The 12,574-nt window shown below is 36.0% G+C and overlaps 1 protein-coding gene across 8 annotated transcripts in view; it reads left to right on the plus strand.

Annotated features, from left to right (window-relative positions):
• ATRX (ATRX chromatin remodeler) overlaps window positions 1–12,574 on the plus strand; it is a 263,444-nt gene that overhangs the window by 195,593 nt on the left and 55,277 nt on the right. The gene's annotated exons all lie outside the window — the stretch shown is intronic.

A 12,574-nucleotide genomic window follows, 5' to 3' on the forward strand; every position in this document is an offset into this window, starting at 1 on the left:
AATGTTGAGCATCTTTTCATGTGCTTGTTGGCCATTTGTATATTTTTTTGGGGAAATGTTTATTCAGGTCCTTTGCCCATTTTTGACTTGGGTTATTTGTCTTTATGGTATTGAGTTGACAGATTTTTTGTTTGGTTTTGTTTTTTGTTTTCTTGTCTGCATTACCAGGCCCTTATCAGATATATGATTTGTAAATATTTTATCTCATTCTGTAGTTGTCTTTTCTCTTTCCTGGTAGTGTCCTTTGAAGCACAAAAGTTTTTCATTTTGGTGAAGTCCAATTTATGTTTTTGTTACTTGTGGTTTTAGTGTCATAAATAACAAACCATTGCCAAATCCAAGTTCATGAAGATGTACCCCTATGTTTCCGTCAAAGAATTATATACTTTTAGCTCTTACATTTAGATGTTTGATCCATTTTGAGTTAATTTTTATATATAGTGAGAGGTAAAGGTCCAGCTTCAGTCTTTTTTATGGCTATGCAATTGTCCTAGCACTAGTTTTTGAAAAGAGTATTCTTCCCCCATTGAATGGTTTTGGAACCCTTGTTGAAAATCAGTTGACCATGGAGATGGAGGTTTGTATAGTTCTATTCCATTGACCTATATGTCACTCCTTAATGCTAGTAACACACTGTCTTGATTACTGTTGCTTTGAAAGTAAGTTTTGGAAGTGTGAGTCTTCCTAGTTTGTTATTCTTTAAGATTGTTTTGGCTATTTTGGGTCCCTTGCAATTCCATATAAATTTTAGAATCAGTTTGTAAATTTCTACAGAGATGTCAGCTCGGATTTTGATAGGGATTGTGTTGAATCTGTAGTTCATTTTAGGAAGTACTGTCATCTTCACAATATTAAGTCTTCTGATCAACGAACATGAGATGTTTTACCATTTATTTACGTCTTTAATTTCTTTCACCAGCGTTTTGTCATTTTTAGTGTATGCATTTTACACTGCTTGTGTTAAATTTATTTCTACTTACTTTATTCTTTTTGATGGTATTATAAATGGAATTGTGTTCTTAATTTCATTTTTGGATTTTTCATTGTAAATGTATAAATTGAGTTTTGTGTATTAAATCATTTATATACTTGTGTTTTAGTCAATTTGTTAAAGGATGTTTCATATACAAGGTCATGTCATTTGCAAATAGAGATAATTTCCTTCTTCCTTTCCAATGTGGATTACTTTTTCTTGCCCAATTTACCTGGTTAGAACCTCCAGTATACTGTCAAATTGAAGTGGCAAGAGCAGACGTCCTTTTTTTGTTCCTGATCTTAGGGGAAAACAATCTGATCTTGCACTATTGTGTATAGTTTTAGCTTTCACTGTTTTGTATGGTTTTAGCTTTAGTTTTTTCATGGTTGCTGTTTATCAAGTTGAGGAAGTTCCCTTCTATTTCCAGTTTTTTGGGTGTTTTTTTTTTTTATCATGAATGTGTTGGATATCGTCAAATCATTTCTCTGTGTCCATTGAGATGGGGTTTTTAAAAATTCTATTGATATGACATATCACTTTGATTATTATATTTTAAATCAACCTTGCATACCTGGCATAAATCTCAGCCATCGTGTATAATTTCTTTATATATTACTGGATTTAGTATGCTATTTTATTGAGGATTTGTGCCTCCTTATACATAAGAGATACTAGTTTTCAGTTTTGTTTTCTTGTATGGTTTTGATAGTAGGCTAATATTGGACTGACTTATTGAGTTGGGAAGTGTTCCATCTTCTATTTTTTGAAACAGGAAAGAATTTTGGAAAGAATTGGTATTCTTCTTAAAATGTTTGCCAGATTCAGCAGTGAAGCTATATGGATCTGGTTTTTCTTGTGGGTTGTTGTTATTTTAAAATATACATAACATAAAATTTAACATTTTATCAGAGTGAAAATGGAACCTACAGAATAGGAGACAATACTTGCAAATCATATATCTCATAAGGTGTTAATATCCAGAACACATGTACAACTACTACACCTCAACAAGAAAAAGCAACGTGATTCAAAAAATGGGCATAAGACTTGAACAGATATTCTCCAAAGATGATACACAAATGACCACCAGACACAGGAAAACATGTTCACTAGTTATTATAGAACTGAAAATCTGAGATGCAACCTCACACACAATAGGATGGCTACTATTACAAAAAAGTAAATAACAAGGGGTTGGTGACGATGTGGAGAAATTGGAACCCTTGTGCACTGTTGGTGAGAATGTAAAATTTTGCAGCCACCATAGAAAACAGTATGGCTGGTGGTTCCTCAAAAAATTAAAACTAGAATTTTCATATGATCCAGCAATGCTACTTGGGGGTATATGACCTAAAGAATTTAAAGCATGGTCTCAGAGAGATATTTGTATACCCATATTAATAGTAGCATTATTCACAATACTGAAAAGGTTGAAACAACCGAAGTGTACAGTGGTGGATGAATGAATAAACAAAATGCGGTACACATGTATAATGGAATATTACTCAGCTTTTAAAAGTAAAGAAATCTTGTCACATGCTACAACATGGGTAAACATTGAGGACATTATGCTAAATGAAATAAGTCAGCACAAAAACAACAAATGCTGTGCAGTTCCATTTGTAGGAGCTATCTGAAGTTGTAGAATTCACAGAGACAGAAAGAAAGTAGAATAGTGGGGAAGGGGAAGGTGGATAGTTGTTTAATGGGTATAGAGATTCAGTTTTGCAAGATAAAAAAGTTCTGAGGACCTGTTAACACTACTGAACTGTACACTTAAAATGGTTCAGATGATAAATTTTGTGGTATGTGTCTTTTACCACAATTTAAAAAATTACACTACCAGCTGCTAGTGGAGGTTGGGTAAAACAGGGTTTTTGTTTGTTTTGTTGTGCACAAAATCCTTCCAGTTTATCTGTATTTGTCTTTCATTAAAAATACAAATTTTGAAAAACTGGTAAGATACGTGGGACCGGAAGCTGAAAACTCCACATTTGTTTAGTCTGTAAGGCAAAGTAGATTTGTATCGAAAATAAATAGACACTAAATTTAAAAGAAAAGATATGTGATGAGTACCTACCAGGTACTCTGCCAAGGATTAGGACATAGCCAAAGAACAAATATTTCTACTAGCAATGTCTAAGAGTTTACAGTTGTAGTGCCTCTCATAGGAGCAATCTAAGGGGTGATACGAATATTTAACAAAGAAATACAGAACATTAAATGCCCAGGAAATTGAGAGGAGGAGAATATTTCTATAATTTAGGAAATAGTTGGTGTAATTGTGCTACCTCAAGATATCTTGGGCACCTCCTTAGTATGTCTTAACTTTATTTACCCTTATCAGTCAATTCGTAGAAAAAAAGAAACCCAAATTGGGAGGGGATAGATAGAAAGGGAAAAAATTTATACCATTTTGACCATTTTTAAGTGTACAGTTCTGTGGCATTATTTATGTTGCCATGCAACCATCACCACCATGTTTAAAATAAATTTTACCAGTTTTCCTGGGGAGCAAGTCCAAGAAGCTTCTTACACTGTCAAGCCAGAAATCCCTCTCCCCATGGGTTAAATTTTGTTCCTTGCAGTTATCATCATTTTAGAAAATTTTTAAAAAATTGTTTTCCGATTACAGTTGATTTTCAATATTAGTTTCAGGTGTACAGCATAGTGGTTAGACATTGATATAACTTATGAAGTGATACCCCTGATAGTACCTACCTGGCGCCATACATAGTTATTACAATATTATTGACCATATTCCTTATGCTGTACTTGGCATCCTTATGACTATTTTGTAACTACCAATTTGTAACTTACCTTCACCTTTTTCACCCAGACTCCCCAACCCCCTGCCCCCATGTGTTAACCATCAGTTTGTTCTCTGTTTCTATGAAGCTGTTTCTGTTTTATTTGTTTGTTTATTTTGTTTTTAGATTCCACATATAAGTGAAATCATATAGTATTTGTCTTTCTCTATCTGACTTACTTAACTCAGCATAATACCCCCTAGGTCCATTCACGTTGTCAGAAATGGCAATAGTTCATTGCTTTTTATGGCCAAGTATTATTCCATTGTATATATGTACCACTTCTTGATCCAATCATCTATCAATGGGCACTAGGTTGTTCTATATGTTGGCTATTGTTAATAATACTGAAATGAACATAGGAGTACATATATCTTTTCAAATTAGTGTTTTAGATTTCTTTGGATAAATACCCAGAAGTGGAATTGTTGGGTCATAAAGTAGTTCTGTTTTTAATTTTTTGAGGAACCTCCATACTGTTTTCCATAGTGGATGCACCAGTTTGCAACCCACCAACAGTGCATGACGGTTCCCTTCTCTTCACATCCTCGCCAGCACTTGTTTGTTTGTTTGTTTTATTAGTTTTAAGTATACAAAACAACATAGTTATTAGATATTTACACACCTCACAAAGAGATAACCCCAACAAGTCTACTACCCATCTGACCCTGCACATAGCTATTACAATACCCTTGACTATATTCCCTATACTGTATTTTATATTCTGTGTGTGTGTGTGTGTGTGCGCGTGTGTGTGTGTGTGTGTGTGTAAATTCGATATTATATTAGTTGCAGGTGTACAATGTAGTGGTTAGGCATTTATATCATTTATGAAATGATTCCCCCCAATAAGTTTAGTACACATCTGACACTGTACATAGTTTTCACAATATTACTGACTTTATTTCCCATACTGTATTCCACATCCTCCTGACTCTTTTGTAGCTACCAATTTGTACTTCCTAATTCCTTCACCTTTCTCACCCAACCCCCCACCCCCTCCCTTCTAGCTTGTTTTCTGCTGATTTATTGATGTTGGCCATTCTGACAGGTGTGTGATGATATCTCCTTGTGGTTTTATTTGGATTTCTTTGATGGTTAGTGACATTGAGCATCTTTTCGTATGTCTATGGGCCAAGTGTATGTCATCTTTGGAGAAATGTCTATTCAGGTCCTCTGCTCATTTTTAATTGGATTGTTTGCTTTTTTGGTTTTAAGTTCCTGATATTTTGGATATTAACCCCTTATTGGATGTACTCTTGGCAAATATCTTCTCCCATTCAGTAGATTGTCTTTTGTTTTGTTGACAGTTCCTTTTTTTGTGCAGAAACTTTTTAGTTTAATGCAGTCCCATTTGTTTATTTTTCTTTTGTTTCCCTTGCCCGAGGAGATGTGTCAAAAAAGAAAAAAATTGCTACGTATAACGTCAAAGAGTTCACTGCCTATCTTTTTTTCTATGAGTTTTATGGTTTTGGGTATTACATTTAAACCTTTAATCCATTGCGAGTTTATCCTTATATATGGTATAAGGAGGTGGCCCAGTTTCATTTCCTTGCATGTATATGTCCAGTTTTCCCAGCACCATTTATTGAAGAGACAGTCTTTACCCCATTGTATATTCTTGCCTCCTTTGTCATAAATTAATTGACCATATGGGTGTGAATTTATTTCTGGGCTCCCTATTCTCTTCCATTGATCTATGTGTTTTTATGAGAGTACCATGCCAATTTTATTGCTAGAGTCCTGTGGTATAGTTTGATATCAGGATACCTCTAACTTTGTTCCTTTTTCTCAAGATTGCTGTGGTTGTTCGGGGTCTTAAGTGGTTCCATATAAATTTTAGGATGATTTGTTCTAGTTCTGTGAAAAATACCATTGGTATTTTGACAGTGATTGCATCGAATGTATAGATTACTCGGGTAACATGGATATTTTAACAATGTTAATTTTTCCTATCCATGAGCACAGTGTAAGCTTTCATTTACTTGTGTCTTCAGTTTCTTTCTTCAGTGTCTTATAATTTTCTGAGTACAGATCTTTTACCACCTTGGTTAAATATATTTCTAGGTATTTTATTTTTTGATACATTTGTGAATGAGATGTTTAAATTTCTCTTTCTGATACTTCCTTATTGGCGTATAAAAATACCACTGATTTTTGGATATTAATTTTGTATCTGCTACTTTACAGCATTAATTTATCAGTTTTAATAGTTTTTTGGTATAATCTTTAGGGTTTTCTATACATAGTGTCATGTTATCTGCAAATAGAGAGGGTTTACTTCTTCCTTTCCAATTCGGATGCCTTTTATTTATTTTTCTTGTCTGATTGCTATGGCTAGGATTTCCAGTACTGTGTTGAATAAAAGTGGACATCTTTGTCTTTTTCCAAATCTTAAAGAAAGCACTTTTAGCTTTTCACCGATGTTATTTGTGTGTTTTTCATATATGGCTTTATTATGTTGAGGTATGTTCACTCCATCTGCACTTTGCTGAGAGTTTTTATAATAAAATGGTGCTGGAGTTTGTGAAATGATTTTTTGTGCATCTATTGATACGATCATATGGTTTTTATCCTTCATTTTGTTTACGTGATGTATCACATTAATTGATTTGTGGTTATTGAACCAACCTTGCATTCCAGTAGTACATCCTACTTGATCATGTTGTATAATATTTTTAATGCATTGCTGAATTCGGTTTGCTAATATGTTGTTGAGGATTTTTCTTTAATTTTTTTTATTTATTTTAAGTGCGTTTTTCCAGGACCCATCAGCTCCAAGTCAAGTAGTTGTTTCAACCTAGTTGTGGAGGGCGCGGCTCACAGTGGCCCATGTGGGGATCGAATCAGCAACCTTGTTGTTAAGAACACCGCACTCTAACCACTTGAGCTAGCCAGCCACCCTTGTTGAGGATTTTTGCATCTGTGTTCATCAGGGATATTTGCCTATAATTTTCTTTTTTGTAATGTCTTTTTCGGTTTTGGAATCGGTAATGCTGACCTTGTAAAATGAGCTTTGGAGCTTTCCCTCCTCTTGAATTTTTTGGAATAGTTTGAGAAGGATGGGGGTTAATTTTTTGAATTTTTGGTAAAATTCACCTCTGAAACACTCTGGTTGAGGACTTTTGTTTGTTGGGAGTTTTTTGATTACTGATTCAATTTCATTAGTAGTTACTGGTCTGTTCAGATTTTCTGTTTCTTCTTGATTAAGTCCTGTAAGATTATATGTTTCTATGAATTTATTCATTTCTTCCAGGTTATCCATTTTTTGGCATATAACTGTCCGTAGTAGTTTCTTATAATCTTTAGTATTTCTGTGGTGTCAGTTGTCACTTCTCGTTCATTTTTTATTTATTTGGATCCTCCCTTTTTTTCTTGATGAGTCTGGTTAAAGGTTTATCAGTGTTGTTTATCTTTTCAAGAACCAGCTCTTAGTTTCATTGAGTTTTTTTTTTTAATACTCTGTTTCCACTCTGATATTATTATTTTCTTCCTTCCACTCACTTGGGCCGTGTTTATTCCCATCTTTCTTGTTTCTTTAGGTGTGAGGTTAGATTGTTAATTTGCTGTTTTTCTTGTTTCTTGAAGCAGGCCTGTATTGCTACAAATTTCCGTTTTAAAACTGCTTTGGATATGTCAAACAGATTTTTTTGGTCATTGTGTTTTCATTTTCATTTGTTTCATGGAATCTGTTGACTTAATCCTTGACCTCTTTGTTTAGTAGCTTGTTATTTATTTAGCCTCTATGTGTTTGTGTGTTTTTCATTTTTCTTGTAATTGATTTCTAGTTCCATACCATTGTGGTCGGAGATGATGCTTGATATGATTTCAATCTTCTTAAATTTATTGAGGCTTGTTTTTGTTTCTTGACATGTGATCTGTTCTGGAAAATATTCCACGTGCACTTAAGAAGAATATATATTCTGCTGCTTTGAGGTGAAATGCTTTAAAAATATCAATTCCACCTGCTATAATGTGTCATTTAAGGCTGCTGTTTCCTTGTTGATTTACTGTCCGGATGATCTTTCCATTGATATGAATGGGGTGTTAAAGTCCCCAATTAGGACTATTACTATCGATCTTTAAAAAGAGAACTTTATACCAGGAGTGCCAAAAAAATGTATGAGTGGACACTTTGGTCAACATTGCTCAAGCAGTAGTTCGCCATAATCAGAAGTGTCTGGCCGCTAATGGTAACTACTTTGAGCACCTCTTGTAATTGTAGAAGTCAAATGTGACTTGTATTCATCTTTTGTTATCGGTATATATTTAGCATTACAATTTTAATAGTTTTCCTTTCTTAAAATGTGTATACATTTTTTGGCACCCTCTGTATCTGTCAATATTTGCTTTATATATTTAGGTGCTCATATGTTGGGTGCATAAATGTTTACAAGGGTTGTATCCCCTTGTTGGATTTATCCCTTTATCATTATGAAATGTCCTTCTTTGTCTCTTGTTATGGCCTTTGTTTTAAGGTCTGTTTTGTCTGACATAAGTATTGCTATTCCAGCTTTTTTTAAATTTCCATTTTCATGCGATATCTTTTTTCATCCTTTTACTTTCAGTCTCTGTATGTCTTTCAATCTGAAGTGGGTCTCTTTTAAGTAGCATACGTATGGTTCTTTTTTTTTTTTATCCATTCCAGCACACTGTGTGTTTTAATTGGAGCATTTAAACCATTTACATATATAGTAACTACTTATAGGTATGTAGTTATTTCCATTTTAGTATTCATATATATATATTTTTTATTTCTTAAGGAAGTCCCTTTAACATAGTCCCTTTCTTACAGTTCTTGTAATAAAGTCCCTTTATTACATTTCTTGTAATACTGATTAGGTGGTGATGAACTCATTTAACTTTTCCTTGTCTGAGAAGCTCTTTATCTGTCCTTCAGTTTTAAATGATTGCCTTGTTGCATAGAGTAGTCTTGATTATAGGTCATTGCTTTTCATCACTTTGAATATTTCCTGCAAATCCCTTCTGGCCTGCAAAGTTTTTGTTGAGAAATCAGCTGGTAGTCTTATGGGAGCTCCCTTGTAAGTAACTAGTTGCCTTTCTCTTCCTATTTTTAGGATTCCTGCTTTGTCTGTAACCATTACATTTTAATTATGATGTGTCTGGGTGTGGGCCTGTTTGGGTTCATCGTTTGGGACTCTCTATGCTACCTGGGCTTGTATGTCTATTTCCTTTGCTAGGTCAGGGAATTGATCTGTATTTGTTCCATCAAATTGGTTTTCAATCTTTTGTCCTCTCTCTTCTTCTTCTAGTACTCCTATGATTCAAATATTTTGTTTTATTTTTTTTTTAAAGATTTTATTGGGGAAGGAGAACAGGACTTTATTGGGGAACAGCATGTACTTCCAGGACTTTTTTTTCTTTCCAAGTCAGATTGTTGTCCTTTCGATCTTAGTTGTGGAGGGTGCCGTTCAGCTTCAAGTTGTTGTCCTTTCAGTCTTAATTGTGGAGGGCGCAGCTCAGCTCCAGGTCCAGTTGCCGTTGCTAGTTGCAGGGGGCGCAGCCCACCATCCTTTGTGGGAGTCAAACCGGCAACCTTATGGTTGAGAGGATGTGCTCCAAGCAACTGAGCCATCCGGGAGCTCAGCGGCAGCTCAGCTCAAGGTGCCGTGTTCAATCTTAGTTTCAGGGGGTGGAGTCCACCATCCCTTGCCGGACTCAAGGAGTTGAACAGGCAGCCTTGTGGTTGAGAGCCCACTGGCCCATGGCCCATGTGGGAATCGAACCGGCAGCCTTCGGAGTTAGGAGCATGGAGCTCCAACCGCTTGAGCCACTGGGCCGGCCCCAAATACTTTGTTTGATGTTGTCCCAGAGATCCCTTAAACTATTCTCTCTCTCTCTCTCTCTGTTTTTTTTTTTTTTTTTTTTAAGTTCTTTTTTCCCCCTTTTTACAGTTGGGTGTTTTCTGCTACCTTGTTTCCAAATCACTCATTCCATTCTCTGCCTCATCTAATCTGATGTTGATTCCATCTAATGTATTCTTCATTTCTGATTGGTTCTTTTTTATGGTTTCTATCTCTCTGTGTAATTTCTCAGTGATGTAATCTATACTTCCCCTAAGTTCAGTGAGCGTACTCATAACCAGGCTTTTCCACTCTTCATCTGGGTAATTGCTTGGCTCCTTTTCATTTATTTCTTTTTTTGTCATTTTTTCCTGTTCCTTCATTTGGGACATGTTCCTTTTTCTCCTCATTTGGTTGACTCCTTGTGTTTGTTTCTTTTTATTAGGTATATCTGCTTCATCTCCCAGTCTTGGTGTCCTTATGTAGTAGATGTCTTGTCTCCCTGGTCGTCTGAGATGGGTGCTCCAGGGTTGTCCCTTTTGTGGATATGTGTGTGCCCTGCTGTTGTTATTGAGCCTTGGTTGCTGTTGGCATGTCAGTAGGTGCGATTGACCCTCACACTGACTGGCTATGAAGACTGGCCATGGCTATAGCTGATGAGGTATTATGCAAGCATTGATTCCAGTGAACAGAATTTTCTTTAGTGGGGCTCTGGTTCTTGCCCTGTCTGCCCTTTGGGTATGTAATTTGTGGAGCTATTTGGATGGTGCTCTGGTGTGGTCTAATGCCAGCCACCAGGTATATTGGTTCTGGGGCCTCTTGGGAGCATCTCTGGTGCAGGTCAAGTTCAGTCGCTTCCTATATCTGGTACAGGGCCACCTGGTAAAAATCTGCAAACTTAGTTGTGGTTGTTAGGTGCCTGTGCTGTGCTTGGAGCCTCCTGGGAGAGGCTATATTGTAATCTGATTCCGGCTACCACTGTGCAAGGCTTGGGCCATGTAGCGAGAGGTACAGGGCATGCCAAGGCCATCCACCATTTGTCTGGAGTTTATGGAACTTTGAGAGCTATTAGGTAAGTATGCAGTACAGGTCGAGGCCAGCCACTGTGTGGAACAGCCACCGAAAGATGTTCAGTTTGAGGGTTTAATTCGGTGAGGTAGTGTCTCAGGGAATCCTCAGGGTAGGTCGAGCAGTGTTTAGCAGGTTAATGGAGACTCAAATTTGGCTATCTATGCTTGCAGGCTGTGTGTAAGGGGGGTGCAACAAAGAAACAGTGGTACCTGCCAGCATTTCTGTCCCCGAGAGAGCTGCCCTTGCAGCTTCTCTGAAGCCAAACTATTTAATTCTTCATTGTATGTGCCTGGCACTTTTCGAGCTGTTATCGCTTTGTTGAAGTTTAGAGCAAGTGTTTGTGAGTGAGTGTGTCTGTGTGTGGGCCCTTTAAGAAGATGCCTGTATCTATAGCATCCCTCCGTCTCACCCAGTCAAAATCAGCACTGATGTTTATAGCCAGGTGTTGTAAGGACTCCTTGTCATGGCCCTAGTGCTCTGCGCTGGGGTTACCAATGTGTGGCTGGGACCTTACCCCACCCAGGGGAGCCTCTAAGCTGAGATATCCCTCCCGATTCTTAACTTGAGCTATGTGAGTGTGGGACTAGCCATTTCGTGTTTCAGCCCCTCCTGCCAATCTTAATGTGGCTTCTTCTTTTATATGTTTAGTTATAGTTCTGTTCAGCTAGTCTTCAATTGGTTTTCAAGGGTGGTTGTTCTATAATTCAGTTGTAATTTTGAAATGGTCATTGGATGAGGCAAGCACAGAATTTATGTAATCTGCCATCTTGACCAGAACTCTAAATATATTTTTCTGTCATTACTATGTATTTCTTTTTTTAGTCAGATTTTATATTCTGGCAGTGCTTCATTGTCTGAAAGGCTATGTTACCAAAAAGTTGTATCAGTTTACCCAGTAAAGAAATGGAAAATGCCCATGTTACTATATAGTACTATAATTATGTCGTCTTCATCTTTAATGGGTAAGAAACAATTGTCTTTGTTTTAATTTATATTTTTCTGACCACTGGCAAGGTTAAATATTTTTCCATATGCTTGCTAGTTCATATCTAATTTTATAAATTGTCTTCAGCAAATATTTGTTTTAACTATTAATCGGTTTGGTTTATCTTTTGAGTGCCTACTTATCTTTTGAGTACTACTACTACCATGTTTCCCCGAAAATAAGCCCTAGCTGGACAATCAGCTCTAATGCATCTTTTGGAGCAAAAATTGATACAAGACCTGGTCTTATTTTACTATAAGACCCAGTTATAATATAATATAATATAATATAATATAATATAATATAATATAATATAATATAATATAAATACAATACAGTACAGTACAATACAATGTCTTATATTAACTTTTGCTCCAAAAGACACATTAGAGTTGACTGTCCGGCTAGGTCTTATTTTCGGGGAAACATGCTAGCACTACTACTACTACTACTGTGTTTTAGGCACCGAACTAGGTTAAAGAAGTGTTACAGGAAATCATATTATAGAGAGGGATCAAACACACATATGTGCCACAATAGAGATATATGTAATTTGCTATGAGACCTTGGGTGATAATATTAAGTACTCAGTAATCTTAATTAATGTGTGATAGGCACTGTTCTAAGTGGTCTTTTGCTTATATTAACTTATTTAATAAACAACAATCCTATGCAGTGGATACTCTAGTTATCCACCATTTTGAAAGATAAAGACACTGAGGCAAAAGTGTAATTAATTACTTTGCCCTAAGTGAAAATGGTAGTAAATGATGAAACGGGAATTAAACTCAATGAGTCTTGACTCCAAAGTTTATATTTTTGATTACTAACCTATACTGACTGTATCACAGTTTTTTACATGTTGGATTCACAGAAGTGGTGGTACAGATTGTTCATCCGTATTATCACAGAAACATGAGTGTGTCAA

Source organism: Rhinolophus ferrumequinum, chromosome X (genome assembly GCF_004115265.2).
Source record: "Rhinolophus ferrumequinum isolate MPI-CBG mRhiFer1 chromosome X, mRhiFer1_v1.p, whole genome shotgun sequence".
NCBI lineage: Eukaryota > Metazoa > Chordata > Mammalia > Chiroptera > Rhinolophidae > Rhinolophus > Rhinolophus ferrumequinum.